General features: G+C 31.5%; 1 pseudogene; it reads right to left on the bottom strand.

Moving 5' to 3' along the window:
- Positions 1 to 1786: 1786 nt before the first annotated feature.
- On the bottom strand, positions 1787 to 2931 carry LOC131171730 (protein NRT1/ PTR FAMILY 3.1-like; annotated as a pseudogene).
- Between the last annotated feature and the right edge of the window lie 7598 nt (positions 2932 to 10529).

Genomic DNA, 10529 nt, shown 5'->3' with positions numbered 1-10529 from the left:
AGTTTGTCGGCTGGCATATTGAAAGATTGGTGCCAATGTGGTTATCATTTCTGTCAGGACTTCTCAACCATGCAAGGTCCTGACGTTGTCAAGCTCTTCTCTACTCGTTCGGTAATGGTCCTGGTCCTTGGTTGTTGTGCACTGCGGAAATGTATAAACTGTAAAAAAATAAAGGAAACACACAAAATATCAATATTTATGTGGTTCACCCTCTTTACATAGGACTACATACACATGCATGCCATCTTCCATTATCAACAATAAAAAACCATCAATTACAAATTCAAAACTATACTACCTATAAACCCAATTTTACTCCAGAGAACTTATACTACATAATTGCTCATAGTAAATATATCAGTTGGTCTCTTTTAGTCTCCTCTACACATAACGCAATATATTTACTATTACAACACTACACGACAAAGAGTGCCTTCAACTATATGGGCAAGTGCCCTCTCATCAATGGATAAGAATTCCTTCCTTTTGAATTTTATATCCTTACTCCACCTTAGGCTGAAGTCTCTCTCCACTGCAATGGGTAAGTGCCCTCATCAATGGACGGAGCCAAATCCTCAGCAATTGGCAAAACTCTCTCTACAATGGGTAACAGTCTCACTCTATGGGCTAAAAGTCAAATAAACTTTTTCACCATTCTCCTATTTATAGTGTTAATTCTCTCAATCCTAATCTGATTAGGAGTCCCACTTAATTTAGAAATAACACTAAAATAAGAATTCTACTCTATATAAAAAATATTCCTCTATCCTATTGAGGAATATTTCTCGTACTCAAATTAGGAAAATGTCTCTTCAAATCTCACTAGAATTTTGAGTCATAATTCTAACATTGGTCTTATCCAGCTCACTATAAATCTCCCTTATTCCTCTGAGCTTGAAAGTGTTAGAGCAAGGAAGATCTTTTTGGATGCATGGAGTGCTCTTCCATTGGTCGGGTTTTTGCGGATATTCGATCCAACTAAATTCTAATAGGAAGGATTTAGGTAGCATATAATCTAGTTCATGTTTGAAAAATGATATCTGTAACAGATTTAGGTTTAAATATTGGATATCCGTTACTCGAAGCCGCTTATATAAATACTTATTAAATATAAAATATATATTTTTTATAATAATATTTATAAATTTTTATATATTTTATTTTAAATAAAATAGAATTTAAATATTTTATGAAATTATTAAAATTTTAAATATAAATTATTAATAAAAATAATTTTTTATGTAAATTATTAATTAAAATATATAAAATTAAATGGATTCGATATTTTTTAAATAATAATAATCGGATTTGAAATGGATTTGGTTAATTGAGAATAAATTTTAATCGAGTTTGGGACATGTTTAAATTTTGAAAATATTAATTGGATTTGAGTTTAGATTGAATGATTTTTACTAGTACCTTACCCGTTGCCATCTCTACTTCCACTTCCTTTGCCTTTTTTTGTTTGGTCTCTTCTGCATGCTGATGCTGCCAAGTCTCTCCTTTTTGTAGACCAGAGAAGTGAAGAGGCTGAAGGAGGAAGGCAAGTCTGGCTGTTGCAGAAGAGAAGACAGGGTCATACCATTTGGCCCTCTTATCTAGGTTTGGGTTGGAGTTTTGATGCAACAATTTATTTTCAGTGGACTTGGGTTTTGTTTCTTACTTCATCTAATGAAATATTTTTTTCTTTTAAAAAAATCTTTGCGATGCCAATTGACTAGAACCAGTCCAGTTCAAAGTGGGTTTAGAACCGAATTAATATTCTGGGAATGCTATATTGCGGCACAAGCCAAAAAAACTGATACGGAAAGAGTGGTGCTGTTGCTATTTGTAATCCCAGTAGCCCATGCTATATGCTTCCTCTTGACTTCAACAATCCAGCAACCAGAGTGGCTAATATTGAAATGGCGAAAACTATGGCCATTCTGTGCAAGAAATTTTTGCCGCGCTCAAGCCCTGTGAATTTTTGAAGGGAAGGAAAAAATATACGGTCGTATAAAGCTATTGTAGCAAGCATGAAGTCATGTTGAACACAGACGTAGACGCAGCAGGGATTTGGAAGGATTTTGTGAGATGCCTATTCATGGTATTTGCTCGTTAATTGCAGTGAGAATGTGTTCTGTTGGGCAGAGGCCGTAAAAAAGAGGATTCCAACAGCCATTATTGGTAACATTTTGATCACAGATTTCAGTCTTCAACTCTATGAACAGTGTTTGGTCTCCATAGGTTCGGTTTTTCTAATGGTTTGAGCTTTCTTCTCATCTGTCATAATGGCTGCCTTGTCCAAAAATCTGCATTGCATTGTAAATGAGATTTTCTTAGGTGTACCGATCTGGGTTATCCTCTTCAGCATCAGTATATGCAAAAGAAATGAAACTTAAATTGTTCAGTATGATGAAGCATTCCATCTGCTGAAATAGAGGCATCAAGCTCCTCATAAAGTACAAAAAATAAGGATTGGAAACTGCAGAAACCTTCCTTTTTTCTTAATGCAGCCACATTGACTTGTAACAATCTTGTAAATGGACAACCAGCTGGCTCTAAAATTCGATAGAGTGGGTGGGTACCCAGCTACAAATATGGCTAGTGATAGGAGCATGGGAATTGCAGGAATTCCAAGGCCCCAGACCCATCCAACATAATCTTGAACATAAACAAGCACAGTTGATGCCAACAGAATTGATCCCCCATGAGGAAAAAGTGCCAATTAAAGAATCTTCAAGTTGTCATTCTTGCTTTGGATCTTCGCCACAATACTGATCTGCCCCAAATGCCTCCACGCAAGGCCAGATTCCTCAAGAGATATCCAGTGGATGTAGAAAGAGAGAGAATTCCAAGTTAAACTGCATTGGCTTTCTGGCACACTTGATTCTCTTGACATGGTGGTGCCCTTAGCTCTGGCAGTGTTGCTGATATTGTTAAGCTAATCATTCCCTAATCACATTAATATTAGACAAAATAAGTAATTAAAATTGTGGCTGATTCTATTTGTGAAAAAATTTATCTCAATTTGGTAATTTTATTTAGCTACTAATTTAAAACTTCATTAAAATTAAAAAGGTACTTAACCTTAAATTACTAAAATTTAGCTTTTTAGTAATAAAAATGGTAAAAAAAAATGATATTCAACCATAATCTAGATCTTCATTCATGCCAAGTTACATGATTAAAATAAATCATTAAGCATCATGTTTGAAAATATATTATTTTGAAGATTGAAAAAATATATACCACTCTTTGTAATTTAGTAGTCTAATATATTATAACAAAAAATTATAAATTTAAATGCTATTTTTTTTCTAAAAAAAGTATATACTAACAACAATATTGAAGATAAAATTAATAGAGACATAAACAATAAATTGATTTTAGAATTCGATTGAGGTAGTTTAATTAATAATGATTTTTTTTGTTCATTAAGATTCAATTTTATTAGAGGGTATTTTAAATTTTTTATTTTAAATATATTAGAATTATATAAAAAACACACTCTTAAAAATATTTATATGATAAATACAATTTTAATATATAAAAATGATGCCAAAAAGGCCATGAAGTTAAATATAAAAAATAAATTGGACGTAGACAGCCAACAGGAGTTTTAATATGTTTATTAATCGTTGGAAGCAAGCAGGAAAATTAGCGCCACAGATATATGAAATGGGAAATACTGTTTTGTGATTCATGGATTTGCAAGTTGATTAAGATCAATGTCACTTGTTAACAACAACACCTTGTCAAACTCAACTCTTGAATTTGATTTGTTTTGTCTTCTTCTCTATGATAATCTACCTGCATAATTATTGGAGAAAAGCCACTGAAATTTAACAGCTCAATTATATTAACCATCTCTTAATTTATGTGATTATTATGTGTCAGATACTCAACTTTAATTTGTTAAAATAAAATTTCTTAACTTTAATTTTATTTCAAAAAAGTCATTCTGATTTGCAATAGTAGGTTTTTGGTTAAAAAGAATAAAATTACCTTTTTACTCTCATAATTTTACTTTATGATTAAATTAATTAATAATTATTATCAACAAAATTATTTTATTTTAACTAAATTTATTTATAAAATTATTAATTATATATGTTATTTATTATTAGTTAAATTTAATTTGTAACAATTGGAAAAATAGTAATATAATAATAAATTTAAAATTTTAAAATAATATTTTATTAATATATAATATTTTATTGATATTTTAATTTTTAAATCACAATAAAAAATAATAAATAATAATTCATAAATTTATTTTAATTAAATATTAATTAAAAAAAAGCCAAAAAACCTGTAATTGCAAGTTAAAAGGACTTTTGCTTAACTAAAATTAAAATTAAAGATATTTTATTTTAACAAATTAAAGTTGAATGATTAAAATAAAATAATTATCTAAATTGAGAGACGATGTGTACAATTTACCGAAATTAAACAGTTGTTAGCATCTATGAATTTAAAGAAAGATGCAATATGCAAAATATTTTAAGATTATTAAAAAATTATTCTAGATAAATATTTTCCAACACTTTAAATTTTTTTATTGATTTTGATAATGATTCCGCAAATACTTTATCTATTATTCATTTGAAAAGAGCGTATGACCCTATGTTAGGTGATAAATTTTTTTCATATTAAGTATATATGTTATGCTTTGAATTTATATGTTCAATACGCTCATAGATCTCTTTAAATTCTTTTATTCAATCAATTAAAAATAATACTTGATATTCTGTGATACATAATAGTCTAATGAAAGTGAGGAAATTTTTATAGTGAAAATGATATGCATTCTAGAAAATTTTTAAGGAATGTTTCCCCAAAATGGAATGACACTTATAAAATATTAAATTAAATATTTAACTATATAAATTTAATTATGTGTTTTTATTGATTCTCCGTTTTATAGTCCTATTTGTAACTCTAATAATTGAGCTGTGTGTAAAAAAATTCGATGTTTTGTGATACAATATAAAATATTCACACAAAATACATCAACTTTTAGTAAGGAATATATTTCTATAATATGTCAAAAAATCTACTCTTATCACTTTCCCTCTAAATAAGATTATAAAAAAATATTCTTTCTCATTCTCCTCTTTTCTCTCCCTACGCTATCTCCTTTATGTCTCTATTCTCTCTCTACTGTATTTCTATCATAATACTATCACTCTAATTCGAGCATTGAAGAATCCTCACCAGGAATTTCTTGATGAACCTTTGACAATTCTTTCTTTATTTTGTATGTCCATCCAACTAAAACGATGAAAATGTGAGTCATATTAATGAAGCAACGCTTTCAAGTTTTATCATTTTGAAACTATTTAAGGATTTTTATTGTTTATCATCCAACTATACATGAATTTTTTTATTGAAAATGTAAATATTATTGTTATATTAAAAGAGAATGAAAATGATTAAGAATTGAATGAATCTATAGGTATCATGAAAGAAAAATGAAACTATTGTTATTTTTAAGATTCCTTTAATTGGGTTTTGCTTCTTTTGCTTTTTATCCTAAATTAATAATGAATCGTTTATGTGATTATGTACTGAAATACTGTACATGCTTAAAAATAGAGATAGATGTTCTAATAATTAATTAGACAAGAGTTAAGACAATTAATTGTAGATATATATATGAATCACATTGTGAAGTTTGTTGAGCCATAAGCTCCATTCTTCTTCCCAATTGGCAGTTCAATGATTTGTGTAAAGCCAACAAAGGCAACAAATATGCAATGACATAAGAAACCAAGAGTTACCGATGGTCTTTCAAAATTTGATTTATATGTCACAACTTCCTTTCAATTTGATTCTTTTTTCCTCATCTTTTACTGGTGGGAAAAACACAAATCACTTTTTTTAATTTATCGAAGATAGCAAAGAAGGTGTTACAATGTCCATTTTAATAGTTATAGCCAACAAGAAAGGAATTTGCACAGAAAACTCAACTACTTCTCATTGAACAATCAAGATTGAAGATTCTACATACAAACTTTGTATAAGTGGTGGGAAAACTAATAAACTACAAAGTAACTGTCTAACTAATCTACACTTGATCCTCTAGAATAAATAACTCCAGCTCATCAATCTAACTTAAGTTTCCAAGTCATCAATCCGTAATTACAGGTTTCAACCTTTTCCTTCTCACCCCCCCCCCCCTCTCCTTCCTCCCCATCCCCGCAAGCTGGAGAATGAATGTTTAGCATTCCCAGCTTGTGTTGAAGCTCTAGAAATCGTGCTGGAGAGAGTGGCTTAGTGAAAATATCCGCTACTTGAGTTGAAGTAGAAATCAAGAGGAGCTTAATAAGACCCCACTGAACCTTTTCTCTAACCATGATAATCCAACTCTATCTGTTTATTTCTTTCATGGAAAGTTGGATTGGCTGCAATGTGTAATGCATACTGATTGTCACAATAAACAAGAGTAGGCTGCTTAAAAGGAACAAAAAGATCATTAAGCAAGTATTTAAACCACTGGATTTCACATGTAACAGAAGTGAGAGCCCTGTATTCAGCCTCAGAGGAAGATCAAGAGACAGTAGTTTGTTTCTTAGATTTCCAGGAAACCAAGGAATTGCCAAGAAAAACACAAAACCCTGTAACTGATCTCCTGGTATCCATACATCCTGCCCAATCTAAACAGAGAAACCTTTCAAGTGAATTGAGGAATTGGCAGAAAAGAACAAGCCATTGCCTGGATAAGCTTTAATATACCTCAACACTCTGTGGACAGCTTATAGATGAACATCAGATGGCTTAGCCTGATATTGACTTAACTGTTGAACAGTAAAAGTCAAATCTAGTCTTGTTATTGTTAAGTTAAGCAGTCTACCAATCATCCTTCTGTATGAAGCTGGATCAGAAAGAGCAGCACCAGCATCCTTCTTTAGCTTCAAAGAACAATTCATAGGAGTGGAAGTAGGCTTAGCAGCCAAATAACCAGCATCTTACAGAAGCGTACTTTATCTTATTAATAACTATACCTTTAGAAGACCTTACAATCTCAAGTCCAAGAAAGAACTTCAATTGGCCCAAATCCTTGATTTTAAAAGAATCATCAAGGAACTTCTTAACATGGTCAATCTCAGAGAAATTATTTCCTACAAGGATGATGTCATCCACATATACTAGCAAGGCTGTAAAAGAAGAAGTTGAGGATTTCACAAATAAGCTATAGTCAGACTTCGATTGAGTGTACCCTATTAACATCAAGGCAGTAGATAATTTTGAAAACCATTGAATTGATTGCGACCATTGGCAGAAGAAAGATCTATTGGTGTTATAGTTGAAAGTGTGATAACAGGTGGTGGTAATGTTGATGTAGGAACTGTAGGATCTACCATAGCATATAGGCCCCCTTGAGCTTTAACTAAACCAATCCTCCTTGAAGATGTCAGACTCTGAATATAGCATTGATCATGATAGACCATTAGATAACATGATAAGGTATTAGTAAGCTTACTGACAGAAATAAGATTGAACTTGAATTTAGGCAAGTAAAGAACATCCGTGAGAACAAAGAAAGGAGAAAAATCAACTGTACCAGCAAAATGTGAAGTAAGAACAGAACCATCTAGAAGTTTAACAGAAATTGGTTTAATTCTCTTATAGGAAATAAAAGAAGAAAGAGAAAAACTGATACGATCAGTGGCTCCGATATCAAGAAGCCAAAGAAAGGACTTTGAGGAATAAGCTAGAACAAAAGAATTACCTGAAGTAGACTATAATGCAAATTTTGGTTTGAAATCTAGTTTGGAATCTGAGTGAATTACATAATTAGTACTTATTTGGTTGGTGGAATGTATTTCTTTTGTAACATTGGACTACTAAATTAAGGCTATGAGCTATTGATACTGTTCTAGAGTGAAAACATTACTTGAGTTCTCATGATCACCATTCGGTGTGGTAACTTCAGTAGGTTTCTCAATGAGATCAAAAGACACATTGTTAGCAATGGCACTAGACTTGAACTTGAATCCAGGTGGGAAACCATGCTTTTTATAACAAGTTGCTTCAATATGTCTCGGCCTTCCACAGAAAGTACAAACTTTATTGCTATTCTGAACACCATATCTTTTATTACCCTCATCATCTCCTCTTCCAAATGCAAATCTTTGATATTTGCTTGGACTAGACTTATTCACAAAAGCCTTAGATTCGGTAACAATCCCTAGCTTTAACTATCTTTCTTACTGCACCACTAAGGAGAAAACTTTATTAATTGATGGCAAAGGATCATTCAGCATGATCTGAGATCTGACGATATTAAATTGTTCATTCAAACCCTTCAAGAATCTAATGACATAGTCATTCTTCCTATACGTTCTAATAGTAGTGAGTGCATTACACTCACATTGAACAGCACAGGTGCAATTAGGAATAGGCCTGAAATTCTCTAATTCATCCCAAATTGCCTTCAACTGAGTAAAATAATCCGTAACTAATAGATGCCTTTGCCTAAAACTATAAATCTCTTCTTGTAAATCAGAGATGCCAAAAATATCACCTTGAGAGAATCGATCTTTAAGATCCTTCCAGACTTCTGCTGCTGTGTCGATCCAGAGAATACTCTGAGCTATCATTTTTGACAATGAATGAATGATCCAAGATAAAACCATATTGTTGCATCTTTCCCATGCAATAAACAAAGGATAAGTGTTGACTGACATTTTAAGGGTTCCATCAATGAATCTCACTTTGTTCTTTGATTGCAAAGCCATAGTCATGGCTCGCACCCAAGAGTGATAGTTTGGTCTAGTAAGAACTGGAGAAGCCAACACAAGTACAGGATTTTCATTCGAATGAAGAAAATAGGGATTAGATGGATTTGACAAATGATCTAGTAACTGATTCACACCTGTCATGAGTAGCAGGTAAGGATTGAAAAGAAAGAGATAGAAAACTAAAAATTCACAAGAACTAGAGATCAATGAGAGAATTGCAAAGATTCACAAGAACCAAAGAGCAGCGAGAGAGAATTGCTCTGATACCATAACAGGAAAAGAATTTGAACAGAAAACTCAACTACTTCTCATTGAACAATCAAGATTGAAGATTCTATATACAAGCTTTGTACAAGTGGCAGAAAAACTAACAAACTACAAAGTAGCTGTCTAACTAATCTACATGTAATCTTCTAGAATAAATAACTCCAACTCATCAATCTGACTTTAGTTTCCAAGTCATCAACCCGTAACTATAGGTTTCAACATTTTTCTTCTCTTGCAATTGATCTTACTTCCTATGATAATAGTGAGACAAATTTTTAGTGCAAGCAAAAAAAAAAAACTAGATGAGACTCGATTTAATTTAAACTTGATATAATTACAAGCACAAACATGTATTAATAGTGGACTAAAGTCACAATAAAAATTATATAATTGGGAGTACTAATGAAGGCTTCATAAGTTAAAAGAATAACAAGCACATACAAGGATTCAAGAACGAGGGGTTTTTTTTTTTTTTTTTTTTAATGGTAAGAGAATTACGAGGGTTTTTATTCCTCTAGCCTCAATCAGATATATAAGCATCTTATTCATTAAATAATTAAGTTCAAGTACAATTTTTTTATATAATTTTTTTTCTTTTGTTGAAAAAAAATTACATGTATTTTTTTTTTCTCTTTATAATATTAGTGTTTTGTCTCTTTACAATGTTTTAATTTATAACCCTTCATTTTTTTTCCTTCCATTTGTGAATTCATGTAAATTTTTTATCCCTTGTAATTAAATCATACGTGTACAATAATTTCTATAATTAGTAATATTATTTCTTCAATTTTTTTTATCATTCACATACACGTAATTTTTTTCTCACCATTTACATATACATGTAATAAAAACAATGCACAATAATTTGTGTAAAAAATAATATTTATTGTATTTAAAAAATAGTTTCGATCGGTTTACAACTAAATCTAATCAAAACCAAATTTAATTGGTCCGCCACTTGAATTGAAATCAGAATAAGAATCATAATCGAAATTGCCCTGGACTGGAACTGCAAAGACGAAAATCAACCCTAGATGGTCCGATTTAGATCCCAAATTTTTACACATCAAAATCACCGATTTTAAATGAAAATCAGACCAAAACCAAACCACATCAGGGCCTAGCAGAAGTCTAATGTTTCTCATAAAAAATTCCTAGAAGGCTCGCCAACGCAAAGGGCCTCACCGCAGCCAGCGACACTCAAGAAAAGCCGCAAGCCTCATAGTCGCTAATTGCGTGTTTAATGATTGTATTGTAAGTGCGGGACACCCAAAACTTTCGTTACTGAGCCGCACATATATATACAAAAGAGTTACATTTTTGACAGAAAGAATGGCCTTTATATTTTTTTTTCTCCTTTTTATTCTTACAGCAAAAATTGCTAATAAGTTGCTCGTCTTAAATGCTGATCCTCTTGCCATCCCTCTCACCTTGACAAGGAACAGAGATTAATTTGTGTCCTGCAGTGTCGATTTCATGACGCTTGTACTTTTCCCAGTGAATGGAATGAATAACAAAGGCACTACAGCTAAA

Source organism: Hevea brasiliensis, chromosome 13, assembly GCF_030052815.1.
Source record: "Hevea brasiliensis isolate MT/VB/25A 57/8 chromosome 13, ASM3005281v1, whole genome shotgun sequence".
Taxonomy (NCBI): domain Eukaryota; kingdom Viridiplantae; phylum Streptophyta; class Magnoliopsida; order Malpighiales; family Euphorbiaceae; genus Hevea; species Hevea brasiliensis.
This window is presented reverse-complemented; position numbering and strand designations above follow the sequence as displayed.